The sequence below is a fragment of the Triturus cristatus genome, chromosome 7, assembly GCF_964204655.1.
Source record: "Triturus cristatus chromosome 7, aTriCri1.1, whole genome shotgun sequence".
NCBI classification, from domain to species: Eukaryota; Metazoa; Chordata; class Amphibia; order Caudata; family Salamandridae; genus Triturus; species Triturus cristatus.
In genome coordinates, this window is record NC_140590.1 from 159,994,085 (window position 1) to 160,009,385 (window position 15,301).

General features: G+C 48.5%; 1 protein-coding gene across 1 annotated transcript in view; it reads right to left on the reverse strand.

The window, feature by feature from the left end:
• The window catches only part of RBM42 (RNA binding motif protein 42), a 266,205-nt gene that overhangs the window by 34,763 nt on the left and 216,141 nt on the right, over positions 1–15,301 (reverse strand). The window lies entirely within an intron of this gene.

The window sequence follows — 15,301 nt, forward strand, 5'->3', positions numbered from 1 at the left end:
CTTGGCATGTAGAGCTGCAGATCTACACACTTTTGCATAGATCGCCATCTGGTGTTGGGCCCGGATGTTAGCAAGTTTGTTTTTCCTCTTGCAAAGTCTTTGGAAGTCACAAGGTCGGTGACTCCTCCTTTGGATCGTATTGCGCATGGGCTTCGGCTCCATCCTCAGATTGTTTTTCGCCAGCAGGGAAAGATGGAGCGTAGTAATAACAGTGAAGAAACCCATGTGTGTGTATCTAAATAAGATAAACTGGAACAGTTACAGGTAGCCGGGGAGGCGGGTGGGCGTGTGTAGATCTGCAGCTCTACATACCAAGAACAGATGCATACTGGTAAGTAGCATATTCCGTTCGAGGGATACGAGCTGCAGATCACACACTTTTGCATAGATTATATAGCAGTTCCCAACCTTAGCGGCGACCACCGGTATCTGTTGCAGTAGTTTGAAATAATGTTTTGAGTACAGCCTGGCCCACACTAGCTTGTTGCTTAGTTTGCACATCTACACAATAGTGTTTAGTGAAAGCGTGCGGTGTTGACCATGTAGCTGCTTTGCAGATATCATCTAATGGGATGTTCCCTATGAATGCCATGGAAGCCCCTATCTTCCATGTAGAATGGGCTTTAGGGGGAACGGATAGCGTTCGTTTTGCTTTGTGGTAGCAAATTTGAATGCATTTTACAATCCACGTAGCTATCCCTGATTTTGAGATGGGGTTGCCCTTGTGTGGTGGAGAGAAAGAGACAAACAGTTGTTTGGTCTTACGGAAAGGTCGTGTTCTCTCGATGTAGTAGAGTAAGGCTCGTTTGACATCTAGTGTGTGAAGAGCTCTTTCTGCAACGGTCTGTGGTTGCGAGAAAAATACTGGTAGTTCTACAGATTGGTTTAGGTGAAAAGGGGAAATGACTTTAGGTAGGAATTTTGGGTTGGTACGGAGAACAACCTTGTTATGGTGCATTTGGAGAAAAGGTTCTTGAATAGTAAGTGCTTGTATCTCACTGACCCTACTAAAGGAAGAGATGGCTACAAGAAAAGCGGTTTTCCATGTTAGGAATTGTAGTTCACATTTATGCAGAGGTTCGAAGGGAGGCCCCATTAGCCTTGTGAGAACGATATTTAAGTTCCACACAGGTGAGGGTGGTACTCTGGGGGGAATAATTCTTTTAAGGCCTTCCATGAAGGCTTTAATGGCAGGTACTCTAAAGAGTGATAGATGTTGCCTGTTTTGTAGCTAAGCTGCAATAGCTGCGAGGTGTAGTCGAATGGATGTATAGGCTAGATTGCACCTTTGTAGGTGGAGTAAGTAGCCTATGATGTGTTGAATAGACACGTCCAGGGGATTAATGGTGTTATGGCAATAGACAACAAAGCGTTTCCACTTGGCGGCGTAGCATGCTCTAGTGGTAGGTCGTCTAGCTTCTCTGATGACGTTCATACAGTCAGGGGGAAGATTTAGGTACCCGAATTCTAGGATTTCAGGAGCCAGATCGCAAGGTTGAGCTGAGCTGGGTCCGGGTGTCTGATCTCTCCATGGTTCTGGGTTAAGAGGCATGGTGAGCGGTGTAGTTTTTGGTGCGGTACTACAGAAAGTTCCAGCAGTGTGGTGTACCACGGTTGTCTGGCCCACGTTGGAGCTACTAGGATTAGTGTGAGAGAGTGTTGCTGTAGTTTTCGCACCACTAGTGGAATAAGTGAGAGGGGCGGAAAAGCGCACGCAAATCTGCCTGACCAGTTCATCCATATCGCATTTCCTTTGCACAATGGGTGTGGGTATCTGGCGGCGAAGCTTGGGCATTTTGTGTTTTCGTGGGTGGCGAAGAGGTCTATCTGTGGATGCCCCCACATTTGAAAGAACGGGTGAAGAACTTGCGGGTGAAGCTCCCACTCGTGGATCTGTTGTGTCTGTCTGCTGAGCAGATCCGCCATGGTGTTTTGGACTCCTGGGACATGCTGAGCTAGGAGAAAGATTTTGTGGTGTATTGCCCATCTCCATATGCTCTGTGCTAGTTGAGAGAGCTGTGGGGAGTGTGTGCCGCCTTGTTTTTGAATAGAATACATGGCTGTCATGTTGTTTGTGCAGATGAGGACGGACTTGCCTGAAATCTGGGTTTGAAAGGATTTTAGGGCTAAGAAGATTGCTAGTAACTCCAGATGGTTGATATGGAGTAACTTCTGCTGAGGTGCCCATGTGCCCTGCATGGTGAGATGTAATAGATGAGCTCCCCAGCTGGAGAGCGATGCGTCCGTTGTTCGTACTATCTGAGGAACCGGGTCCAGGAACGGTCGACCTTTGGAAAGGTTTGTGGTGTTCCACCACTGCAGAGAGCGATGGGTGCGACCGTCTACCAACACCAGATCTGTCAGTTGACCTTGGGCCTGGTTCCACTGGTGCGCTAAGCACTCTTGGAGAGGACGCATCTGGAGTCTTGCATGAGGAACTATGAAAATTGAATATGCTACTTACCAGTATGCATCTGTCGTTGGCATGTAGGGCTGCTGACATTCATATCTGTGCATAGATCGCCGCCTAGTGTTGGGTCCGGATGTTTGCACGTTGTTGTCCTGGAAGAGTCTTCGAAGTATCACGAGATAGGTGGCTCCTCCCCTGGACTACAGTGCGCATGGGCATCCTCTCCATCCTCAGATTGTTTTTCGCCATTGTGGCAGTGATGGAGTAGATACAGTAAGTGATGACCATGCTATACAGTAATTCTGAGAGCTGCAGCCGCTACAGGCGCCGGGGAGGAAGGTGGGCGATATGAATGTCAGCAGCCCTACATGCCAAGAACAGATGCATACTGGTAAGTAGCATATTCAGTTCGAGGCATGTGGGCTGCTGAATTCATATCTGTGCATAGAATACATAGCAGTTCCTCCATTAGCGGCGGCTACCCGTGCCGGCTGCAGCAGTCTGAAAAAGAGTTTTGAGAACAGCCTGTCCTACAGCTGCCTGCTGTTTTGAGTGTACATCTACACAGTAGTGTTTGGTAAATGTATGTATAGTGGACCATGTGGCTGCTCTACATATTTCCTGTAAAGGAATGTTTCCTAGGAAAGCCATGGACGCCCCTAACTTTCGTGTTGAGTGGGCTCGTGGGGGAATCGTTAATGTGCGTTTAGCTTTTTGATAGCAAATTTGAATACATTTAACGATCCATCTGGCTATCCCTGCTTTGGAAATGGCGTTGCCCTTGTGTTGTGGAGAAAAGGCAACGAAAAGTTGTTTTGTTTTTCTAAAGTCCTTAGTTCTGTCTATATAGTACATGAGGGCCCTCTTCACATCTAGTGTATGGAGCATTCTCTCTGCGACATTTTGTGGATTTTGAAAGAAAACAGGCAGTTCAATAGTTTGATTCATGTGGAACTGCGATATCACTTTGGGCATGAATTTGGGGTTGGTACGTAGTACCACCCTGTTTGCGTGAACCTGTATGAATGGCTCTTGAATGGTTAGTGCCTGGAGTTCACTAACTCTTCTTAATGAAGTGATTGCCACTAAGAAAGCTACTTTCCAGGTGAGGAATTGAATCTCACATGAATGGAGAGGTTCAAAGGGTGGACCCATTAATCTGGTGAGGACCAAATTGAGGTTCCACACCGGTGCCGGTGGGTGACTTGGGGGAATTACTCGTTTGAGTCCCTCCAAGAAGGCTTTGATGGCAGGCACTTTGAATAAAGAGAGGTGCTGCCTGTTTGCTATCGCGGTTAAATGGATACGTATTGAGTTGTATGCCAGATTGCATCGGTATAGGTGTAGGAGGTAACAGATGATGTTTTGAATGGATGCGTCCAGCGGGTTAATGTCATTGTTGTTGCAGTAAATGACAAACCTTTTCCATTTAGCCGCATAGCAAGCTCTGGTAGTGGGTCTCCTGGCCTCCCTGATGATATCCATACAGTCAGGTGGCAGGTTTAGCCAAACTCGAAGACTTCAGGAGCCAGATTGCCAGGTTCAGCTGTTGCGGATCTGGGTGCTGAATCTCGCCATGGTTCTGCGTTAAAAGTGCGGGTTTGATCCGCAGCCTTTGATGCGGCACCACGGAAAGTTCTAGAAAGGTGGTGTACCATGGTTGGCGCACCCATGTGGGAGCAACTAGGATGAGTGTCAGTGAGTGTTGTCGCAGTTTGCGTGCCACTAGAGGTTTTAGTGGCGCTGGGGGAAAAGCGTACGCAAATCTGCCGGACCAGTTCATCCATATCGCATTGCCCTGTGACTGTGGATGTGGGAACCTGGCGGCAAAGCTTTGGCATTTTGCGTTTTCGTTTGTGGCGAATAGGTCTATCTCTGGATGACCCCACTGTTGGAAGTACGGTTGGAGAACTGACGGATGTAGCTCCCACTTGTGCATCTGGTGGCTGTGTCTGCTGAGCAGATCCGCCATCTGGTTGTCCTTGCGGGGGAGGTGTTCCGCCATGAGGAATATGTTCCTCTGAATGGCCCACTTCCACATGCTCTGAGCCAGATGAGGCAACTGTGGAGAGTGTGTTCCTCCCTGCTTCTGTATGTAGTACATGGCGGTCATGTTGTCCGTCCGGATCAACACGACTTTGTTGCACAAGTGTACTTTGAATGCCTTCATGGCTAGGAAGATTGCCATCAGTTCCAGAACGTTGATGTGCATCTTCTTTCGTTGCGTTGTCCATAGTCCCTGCACTGTGTAAGTGAGTACATGAGCTCCCCAACCCTGGAGAGAGGCGTCCGCTGTCAGTATTATTTGTGGAACAGGCTCTTGGAACGGTCGGCCCTTGCAAAGGTTTTGTGGATTCCACCAATGCAGAGTTGTCTGCCCGACCGCTCACCAACACTAGGTCTTTTAATTGCCCGTGAGCCCGATTCCATTGACGTGCCAAGCACTCCTGAAGCGGGCGCATATGTAGTCTCGCGTGCGGGACTATGAAAATGCAGGAGGCCATCATGCCTATCAGCTGCATGAACACTCGCGCTGGAAGGGAGTGTTGAGGTTTGAACTTTGCGATCAGCAGTTGCATGCTGTTGATCCTCACTAAATTTGGCTGAGCTGTGGCTGCCAGAGTGTCTATGGTCGCGCCCAGGTACTGTCGTACGTGTGCGGGTTGGAGATGTGATTTTGGGTGATTTAGTGAGAATCCCAGACTGTGAAGAAGGTGAATGGTGAGGGACATGTGGCTGTCACATTGCTGGGCTGACTTTGCCTGAACAAGCCAGTCGTCCAGGTAAGGGAAGACGTGAATGTGTTGTCTCCGTAGATGTGCCGCCACTGTTGCTAGGCACTTGACCCTGGGTGCTGTTGTTACTCCGAAGGGGAGAACTTTGAACTGATAGTGATGGCCTTGAATAGTGAACCTGAGATATTTCCTGTGTGAAGGGTGTATGGGTATGTGGAAATATGCATCTTTTAGGTCCAGTGTGGCTAGGAAGTCTCCCTGACTGTGTAGCGGGAGAACCTGCTGTAGGGTGAGCATATGGAAATGCTCTGAGAGAATGTATTGGTTGAGGGGTCTCAGGTCTAGTATAGGTCAGAGCGACCCGTCCTTTTTTGGGATTAAGAAATACAGAGAGTACACCCGTCCCCTGCTGGTTGACGGGCACGACCTCTATTGCACCTTTTTGCAGCATACTTAGCACTTCCTGCTGCAATAATGCCAAGTGCTCTACGGACATAGGACGGTGCTTTGGCGGTATGTTGGGTGGAGTGGACGTTAATTCGAGACAGTAACCGTTGTGGATAATGTTCCTGACCCACCTGTCTGTGGTGATGGTTTTCTACGCTGACAGGAACCGTTGGAGTCTCCCCCCGACCGGTCGGGGGGCAGGGAGATGGCGTCACTGTTTGTTTTTGGGGGAGGACCTGGTGTCGCCGTAGCTGCGTCCTCTGCCCTTGGTGCTGGAGCCATGATATCCACCTCTGTTGGTTTTATCATAGGTACTTTGTGTGCCTCCTTTAGTGTACTGCTGCTGTGACCACTGACCTCTAGCTGCTCCTCTATTCCCGGGGCGACGAAAGGAGCCACTACGAAACTGCTGCGTCTGCAGAGCCCCCATTGATTTCGCAGTGTCAGTGTCTTTAATTTTCTCGAGGGTAGTGTCAACTTCAGGGCCAAATAAATAGTCTGGGTTGACCGGTTGATTCAGGATATTGTTCTGAATTTCTGGCTTGAAGCCGAGATTTTCAACCATGCATGCCGTCTCAACATGACGCTTGTGTTGATTGCCCTCGCCGCTGTGTCGGCTGCATCCAGTGCGCACTTAATGGATGCATTGGTGAGGAGTTGTCCCTCTCTAATGAGGATCTCCGCTGCCTCTTAATATTCATCTGGCAAATGTTGGAGTAGTGATTTGAGTGTGTCGTAATGGGACCTATCATAACGGGCCAGGAGTGCCTGTGTGTTGGCAATGCGCCAGATGTTCGCTGCTTGCGCTGCAATCCGTTTGCCAGATGTTTCCAGCACTTTGGACTCCTTGTCCGGGGGAGGAGCATCACCTGTTTGTGAGTGGGCTCTCTTGCGAGCATTAGCAACCACCATGGAGTCCAAAGGTAACTGACCCCTAATGTACATAGGGTCTCCGGGTGCAGGCTTGTACTTTTTTTCAATCCTGGGGTTGAGCACCCGTGCCCTGGTTGTTTCCTTAAAAATGTCTTTGGCAGGTTTGAGAACCCCTTTTAACATGGGCAGAGTCTTGACAGTTCTTTCGGAAGAGGCGAAAGTGTCCACCAAGAAGTCTTCTTCGACAGTGTCAGAATGGAGATCTACTCCATGATTGGCAGCAGCCCGTTCTATGAGGGCATTAAAGGCAGCAGTGTCCTCTGTGGGAGATGTCTTTACGTTATAAAGCTGCGTGTCATGGGTATCTGGTGCGGTACCCTGGTCTGTGGGGTCATCCCATGCCTGATCTGGGTCTTGCAGGTGATCATCAGGATCGATATCCCCAGGGTAGGTGGTATCATCCCCTACATAGTCCTCTACTGCGTCCGCCTCTGAAGGCGTCGGAGAAAAGGACGGTGGATCTTGATGGAAGGGTTGAAAGTGTTCATGAAGCACTGGCTCTGACCCTGCCGGCAATTTGTGTTTGAGAGGAATTTTATAGGAGTCCAATCCCCTCTCTGGCGTGATTTTCCGCTTGCGGAGCATCAACCTGCCAGTGTTGGCGTCGATGAATTGTGGCTGTGAAGGCTCGAGATCTGTTTGTCCAGTGGATGGGGACTGTGTCTGGCAGACACGTGTCCGAATCTCGAACAGTTTCGGCGCCGTGGGCGGCGGCAACCCAAACGTGATGTTGGTCGGCGCCGAGGGTGCTTTGGAAGCCTTGTGCGTGTCGGGACCCGACGTAGAGTGGAGGGCTGCCCGTTCTCTGATGCGTTGCAACGATGCCGAGACCTGTTGCACGGTGAACACAGATGGCTCTTTGGAACCGGTCGGCACCTTGGAGGTAGGCGTCGAAGCAGCCCCCGACTTCTTTGCAGTCATGGGGTCATCGATCCGAAGGGGGGTATCAACGCTTGTTGGAGTCGATGACTTGGCCGGCGCCGCCGTCTCAGACGTCGACGTAGACGGGGTGACCACCTTGACTTTGGTGGTTGGGGCCGATGTCTTCGGTGCCAGAGGCCGAGGCGCCTTGTGGGGTCCGAGGGCCGCCTTCTTCTGCTCGGCAACCGTATCCGCTTCGGTGAGCTCGGCACCGAAATCCCTTTTTGCGCAGTCGGAGCCGATGACCTTTGCCGACGTCGAAGGAGTGGAGAGTTTCGAGGCCTTCGAGCCGATCACAACAAGTTTCACTTTCGGTTTCGACGGAACTGGTGCGAGGGATGGTTTTGGTTTCGCTGAATGGAATCCAGTGGTCTTCGACAATAATGGCTCTTGCGAAACGTTCGAGGCCGGGCCCGAAGAACCGTGAGATTGATCTCGGGTAAGGCCCGAAGGCGATCCCTCGACCTGAGCCTCATGACCACGTATTTTGTCGGCCTCCGTTTCGACGGGTTGGCCTAGCTCCTCGCTGGAGCTATCTTCCTCGGCCCCAAAGGCCTCATCGTAGTCTCCTACCTCGTCGATGACTTCTTCTCGTTGAAAGATCACCTCATCGTCTTCTTCCGATCGGGAATCGTGTTCGGAAGCGGGGCTGGAGTCTACTTCTTCCACGCTCTCGGCGCCCTCGTCTTCGGTGCTAAAGATGTTGGCCGGGGCAGGCGCCGATTGCAGCGCCTCCAATCTTGCTGCCCGTCGATTCCGGAGAGTCTGCTTCGATTGGAATCGGGCACAGGCCATACATTTGGTCTCATTGTGATCCGGTGAGAGACAAGTGTTGCATACCGGGTGGACGTTGATGTGTGGGTATTTTGCGTGGCATAGAGGACACCTTTTGAACGGAGTCCTCGATACCATCGTCGAGCGAAGTTCGATGTTCGGACCAAGCGGATCCGAAAAGCTGGAAGAAGGTGCTAAAGCACTAAAGAAACTATTTGATACCGAACGGGAACAGTACCGACGATAACTAAAGGCCTTTTGGCCTTAAACTGAAATTTCCTAACTTGAGCTAAGATAAGCACATCCGAACCCAATGGCGGAAAAAAACAATCTAAGGATGGGGAGGATGCTCATGCGCACTGTGGTCCAGGGGAGGAGTCACCTATCTCGTGATACTTCGAAGACTCTTCCAGGACAACAACGTGCAAACATCCGGACCCAACACTAGGCGGCGATCTATGCACAGATATGAATTCAGCAGCCCACATGCCTCGAACACAAGAGGCCATCATCCCTATTAGTTGCATAAACACTCGAGCTGAAAGGGAGTGTTGTGCTATGAATTTTGCGCGTAGAGCCTGAATGCTTGCAATCCTGGCGGGATTGGGGTAGGCTAGCACTTTTGAGGTGTCTATGGTGGCACCGAGGTATTGTTTTATGTGGGAAGGTTGTAGATGGGACTTTTTTTCGTGGTTCACCGTGAATCCCAGTTGGTGAAGTAGTTGGATTGTGGTGGAGGTGTGTTGTACACATTGATTGTATGAACTGGCTTTTATCAGCCAGTCGTCTAGGTATGGGAAGACGTGAATGTGTTGTCTTCTCAAGAGGGCTGCCACCACTGCTAGGCACTTGGTGAATACTCGTGGCGCTGTTGTGACTCCGAATGGGAGCACTTTGAATTGGTAGTGTTGTCCGTCCACTACAAATCTGAGGTACTTTCTGTGAGCGTGGTGCACTGGAATGTGGAAGTACGCGTCCTTTACGTCCAAAGTTGTGAGGAAGTCATTTTGGGAGAGGAGCGGAAGTACCTGCTGAAGCGTTACCATATGAAACTGGTCTGAATGTATGTATGTGTTTAGGGGCCGGAGATCTAGGATGGGTCGTATGAGAAAATATAGGGAGTAGACCCCCATATTTTGTTGGTTGACAGGAACGTGTTCTATTGCCAGTTTTTGTAGGAGGGAGATTACCTCCTGCTTTAGTAACATTAAATGTTGTAGTGACATTGGGCGTTGCCTGGGTGGAAGGTTTGGGGGGGGGGGGGGGGGGTAGATTTTAGTTCTAAGCAGTAGCCTGACCGAATTATCTGTGTCACCCATTTGTCTGAGGTGATGGTCGCCCAGACAGGAAGGAAATTTTGGAGTCTGCCCCCGACCGGAGTGGGATGGTCTGGGGGGAGCGGAGGAAAGTCATTGGGTAGGCAGTGTGGCAGTGTTTGTTTTGCCTCTGCCTTTGTTATTGTTACTCCTGTAGCCGCCTCTTTGATAGCCCCTTGTAAAGGTGGTCTGAGTAGGGGATTTGTATGACGTGGACGCTGTGTCTGAGGAATAGCCTCTGGATGTACTCCGAAAGGAAGAGCGGCGAAAGGAGCGTCTGGGCGGGTGTGACTGTAAGGCTCCCATGGATTTTGCCGTATCAGTATCCTTTTTCATTTTTTCTAAGGCCTCATCCACCTTTGGGCCAAATAGATGTTCTTGGTCAAAGGGATGGTTAAGGATGCAGGCTTGTACTTCTGGCTTAAACCCTGATATCCTTAGCCAAGCATGGCGACGGAGGACGACGCTGGTATTGATGGTCCTGGAGGTTGTGTCTGCTGCATCTAGGGCGCAACGTATGGAGGTATTTGTGATAGTTTTACCCTCCTGAATTAACTCGTTGGCCCTAGCCTTATATTTTTCAGGGAGATGGTGCATTATGCTTTCTAACTCATCATAATGGGCCCTGTCATATCTGGCCAGTAGCGCTTGAGTATTGGCTATACGCCATATGTTGGCCGCTTGGGATGCTGTACGTTTGCCTGATGCGTTTAGTAGTTTTGATTCTTTATCAGGTGGTGGCGCTTCACCCGACGCCTGTGAGTTTGCCCTTTTCCTTGCGGTAGATACTACTAGAGAATCTGGTGGCGCTGGCCCTCTGATGTAGGAGAGATCTGTGGGGGCAGATTTTTATTTTTTTTCAATGCGCGGGTTAATGACCCTGGCTCTAACTGGGTCCTTAAAAACTTCCGGCGCATGCTTTACCTCTCCTTTGATCATGGGTAATATGGAGGTGGACCTATGTGTGGTGTCAAATGTGTCTAGGAGGAAATCCTCCTCCACGGGGTCAGTATGCAAGTCTACCCCGTGATAATGTGCTGCCCTTTGCAGAAGATGGTTGAACCCCAATGAGTCATCTGGTGGAGATGGACTAGAAGGGTAAAGATCGTCTTGTGGGACGTTGGGGATATCAGGGATATTGTAATCGTCCCATGGGTCTGGGGATCCTGTAGGGGTGGGGTCACCTGTGGGTAGGTTCTGGGGCACATCCACTATATCATCATATGGGTCCCCCTGATCATCATCGTCTGGAGACGGGGTCGGAGAACGATGAGGTGGGGGGAGAAGGCGGGGGGGTGGAGGTGTGGAAGGTATTCTGAAAGGAGAGGTAGCAGAGTCCTTCCTCTTTGGAGGTGGAGGCGGAGCAGGCTTCTCCAAATGTCTCTTTTTGGTAGAGAGTGTCAAATGTCCAGTTTTTAGATCCTTGGTCAGAGTTTTTTGCAAGGGATCCGGTGTAAATAGTTCTGGTGGGGTTATTTGGTCCGTCAGCGCCATCGGGGCCGTTGGCTTTTTAGGCTTTTCTGTGCCGATTCGCTTGGACCCCCTGCTTGGGAACCTCCGGTCGCTTGGTCGGCGCAGAGATGGGTTTCGGCTTGGAAGTGTCGGTGGCCTTGTGTGCTTTGGTCGGTACCGAAGGTGGCGTCGGTACCGAAGAGCTGGGTTTCAACCCCGAGGGTTTCGGTGCGGAACTCTGTGTCGAGGTGGAGGCCGGTTTCTTTTTCGGTGCCGAGGCGTGTTTAAATCGGCACCGCTGGTAGGCTGGCTCGAGCCCGAGCCGCCGGAGGGCTTACTTGGCCTCTTTACCGGGCCCAAAGGTGCGGTGTGTGAGGCAGTCTCTCTGGTCTTGCCTAGGCCCGGAGGCGAAGGCGTGACCGAAGCCTTTTTTCGGTACCGGTGAGGGTGTGGGGGGTAGATCGGTACTCACGACCCTCTGCGCCGGAGTGATGTCCTCCACATCAGATTCGTCGGCTTCGGCAGCGCTGACGAGGTCCTCTTCAGAGCGATGCTGTTCTGGAGCGTCGGCGCCTTCTCCGAAGATTTCATCCGGAATCGACGTCGAGGAGTGTGCCATGTTTCTTCTGGCTCTTCCGTCCCGAATAGTCTTTTTGGATCGGAAAGACTTACACGCCGGACAGTCTCGAGCCTCGTGTTCAGGGGAGAGGCAGAGATTGCATACCTCGTGAAGATCGGTGTGGGGAAATTTGGACCCACATCAAGGGCACTTTTTAAATGGAGTCCTTTCCATGAGCCAGGACCAGAGCTTGGATAGGCCTGAAGGCCGCCGTCGACGACTGGAACCGAAGGTCTGTGCCGATGAGAAGGCACGTCGAATGGGGAGATCGCGATCGAAACAATACCGCGATTTGGGGTGAGGATTGCGCGTCGATCGTCGAACTGAAAGCTGTTTGGAACCGGAGCGAGAAGATTACATCCGAGGCCGATGGCGGAAAAATACAATCTGAGGATGGAGCCAAAGCCCATGCGCAATACGATCCAAAGGAGGAGTCACCAACATCGTGACTTCCAAAGACTTTCCAAGAGGAAAAACAAACTGCAAACATCCGGGCCCAACACCAGATGGTGATCTATACAAAAGTGTGTAATCTGCAGCTCAGTAGATCGTTATAGTTAGGACCTATTTTCCATAGGAAATCCGCAACATTCTATTCCCAATAAGTCTGGCGCCGATTGACGAATCCTCGCGAAATTTTGCAAACTTTTGGCCAGCTCCGCTCCTACCCTGAAAGTTTTGTGGTGATTCGTCAAGCGGGGGCCGAGAAAAAAGGGGAGTCCCAAAACGCGTTTTCCCCATGCAATTTCCCATAGGATCTGTTGTCACAGCTACAGCCCGAACCACTGAACGGAATGACACCATATTTGGCAAAGAGGTAGTCCTCAGTTCAGACTCGTGCCTTTTGCATAAATGGTGTGAATCTGTTCAGTAGTTCCTGAGAAAATTAGGGTAAAAAAGTTAGTGATATCTATGGCCGCGGACCCTACACGCACCGTACGCGCACCCTCCCCGAACCGAGCGCGCACCCTCCTGATCGCGCGCTGAATGCTCATTGGCTGTCGAGTGTCTCTCTACATTCGAAACCAGGAACTGTTCGCGGCCATTTTCTGCCTCGGTAGAAGCGAGGCTGAAGAAGCAAGGGGAATAAGTGTGTAAAACATATAAAGGGGGCAAAGTGGAAATACGCTGACCCTCTAGAGGTGCTTAGGGGGTCCCAGAAGGACCCCCTGGGCCCCCCCTTTTTAAAAAAAAATAAAAAAACGGCGAAATACGCGCACGGTGCGCGCATCCTAACGCGTTGGGTGCATGGATTCTCACGCGTTGGGTGCGCGGATCCAAGTCAATGTTTTTTGAAAAAAGACAAGAAATCATTGGTTGTATGACTACTTTCTACACTGAAAGGTAGGGTGTATATTTCTGTTTTTTAAAGGTATGATTCTTATTGGTTAACAAAAACAGATTGTAAGAAACATTATATATGATAAGCTGATATGTTGAAAAGTCAAGCACACTTCCTGTCTTGTGTAGGAACATTGTGTGCTGAACTTGTGACCTGTGAGCTCAGTGCAGTGTTCCATGAGCTGTTTCTATGGTAACAGGCAGAAGGCAGATTGGGGGAAGGGTTGAAATGTTTTTCAGTTGGAAAGGGTTGAAATGTTTAACTAATAGAAATGTGTATTTGCTTTTGAGTTTATGTGTGAAGGATTGTGATTTGATGTTTACATGTATATGTGTGGAAAATTAAAGGGAAACTTTTCCATTCTTTGTTTTTGCTGAGAGGTGCACAGTGCAGAGATTCTGTAAAAGAAAATATGGTGAGTGATTGATATACTTCTTAATCTACAAAAGAACTTGAAAGACGAGTTATTTAATTGTGAGGGGATGTATGTAGACTATTTTGATTTTAATCAGACTAATGTATTTCTCCTGCTAAAGTGTAGGGAGTAGTTTTTTTCTCTACAATGTGTGTGCATGTAGAAACCATTCTGTAATAAGCATTTGTGTTTTTCATGTGTTTGTAGACAGATAACTGTGCTGTTTTTATATTTTGGTAGAATTAGAAACCAGTAATTGTTTATGAATTTGTGAAATGAGTTCTGTTATGTTTCTATAGTAAAATGTAGTACTACTTCTAGATGAAGAAATGTGTTTTGGTATAGTGCAAGGGATTGTGATGTTTGTCTAGAATCACACAGTGAGTCTGTGTGCATTTGGGAACCACTGTGAGACAAGCTTTTGGTAACATCGTGTATTTGCTGACAGATAACTGTTTTAACTTGTCATGTTGTGAAGTTTTAGTAGCATTAGAAGACAGTTATGGCTTATGATTTGATTAAATGAGTCAGGCTTTGACAGAAAAGTGCAGTCCTGAAATATGTAGATTGTGTGCAGTTCCCTTACCACTTGCACTGTAGTGAATGAGTTTTGGTAAACTCCTAGGGATAGTGGTGCTTGTCTAGAATGACACTGTGAGTTAGTGTGTATTTGGGATCAGTGTGAGAGAAGCATTTGGTGACCATTTGGTGACATCATGTATTTGCTGAAAGATAACTTTTAAAACCTGTCATGTTGTGAAGTTTTAGTAGCATTAGAATCCATTCTTTGCTTATGCGTTGAATAAATGAGTCATGCTTTGACACTGATGTGCTGTACTTAAATATGTAGATTGTGTGCAGTACCATTAACTCTCCCAGACTAGTGAATGAGTTTTGGTAAACTCCTAGGATAGTGTTGCTTGTCTAAAATAACACTGTGAGTCTGTGTGCATTTGGGTAAGGATTCTGAGAGAAGCAATTGGTAACATCGTGTATTTTGCTGACAGATAACGGTTTTAAAACCGGTCATGTTGTCAAGTTTTAGTAGCATTAGACGACAGTTATGGCTTATGCTTTCATTAAATGAGTCAGGCATCGACAGTAAATTGCAGTCGTGAAATATGTAGATTGTGTGCAGTTCCCTTACCACTTCCACTGTAGTGAATGAGTTTTGGTAATCTGCTAGTGTTGTTTGTCTAGAATCACACTGTGAGTCTGTGTGCATTTGGGAACCACTGTGAGAGAAGTGTTTGGTAACATCGTGTATTTGCTGACAGATAACTGTTTTAAAACATGTCATGTTGTCAAGTTTTAGTAGCATTAGACGACAGTTATGGCTTATGCTTTCATTAAATGAGTCAGGCATCGACAGTAAATTGCAGTCGTGAAATATGTAGATTGTGTGCAGTTCCCTTACCACTTCCACTGTAGTGAATGAGTTTTGGTAATCTGCTAGTGTTGTTTGTCTAGAATCACACTGTGAGTCTGTGTGCATTTGGGAACCACTGTGAGAGAAGTGTTTGGTAACATCGTGTATTTGCTGACAGATAACTGTTTTAAAACATGTCATGTTGTCAAGTTTTAGTAGCATTAGAAGCGAGTCTTTGCTTATGCATTGATAAAATGAGTCAGGGTTTGACACCAAGGTGCAGTACCATGTACTATTCTGTTCACTGTGGCAGAACTGAAAATGTAAAAGTTTTACCTAAGCACTGTCCTAGAAGTAGTCTGATTATTTAGTCAGTTTCTAAGTACCAAATAGATTGCTTCAAATGTCTATGCAATATGCATGTAGTGTTCTAACATACTATACACTTGTCTTTTACACCTTCAATTCCCTAGTCAGTATCCATACACTTCCAGGAAACATCCTGTCACTTCCTTTGCAGTCTTCTAGAGACCCATTCAACAGCATGTACTAATCCATTCACTTTGCT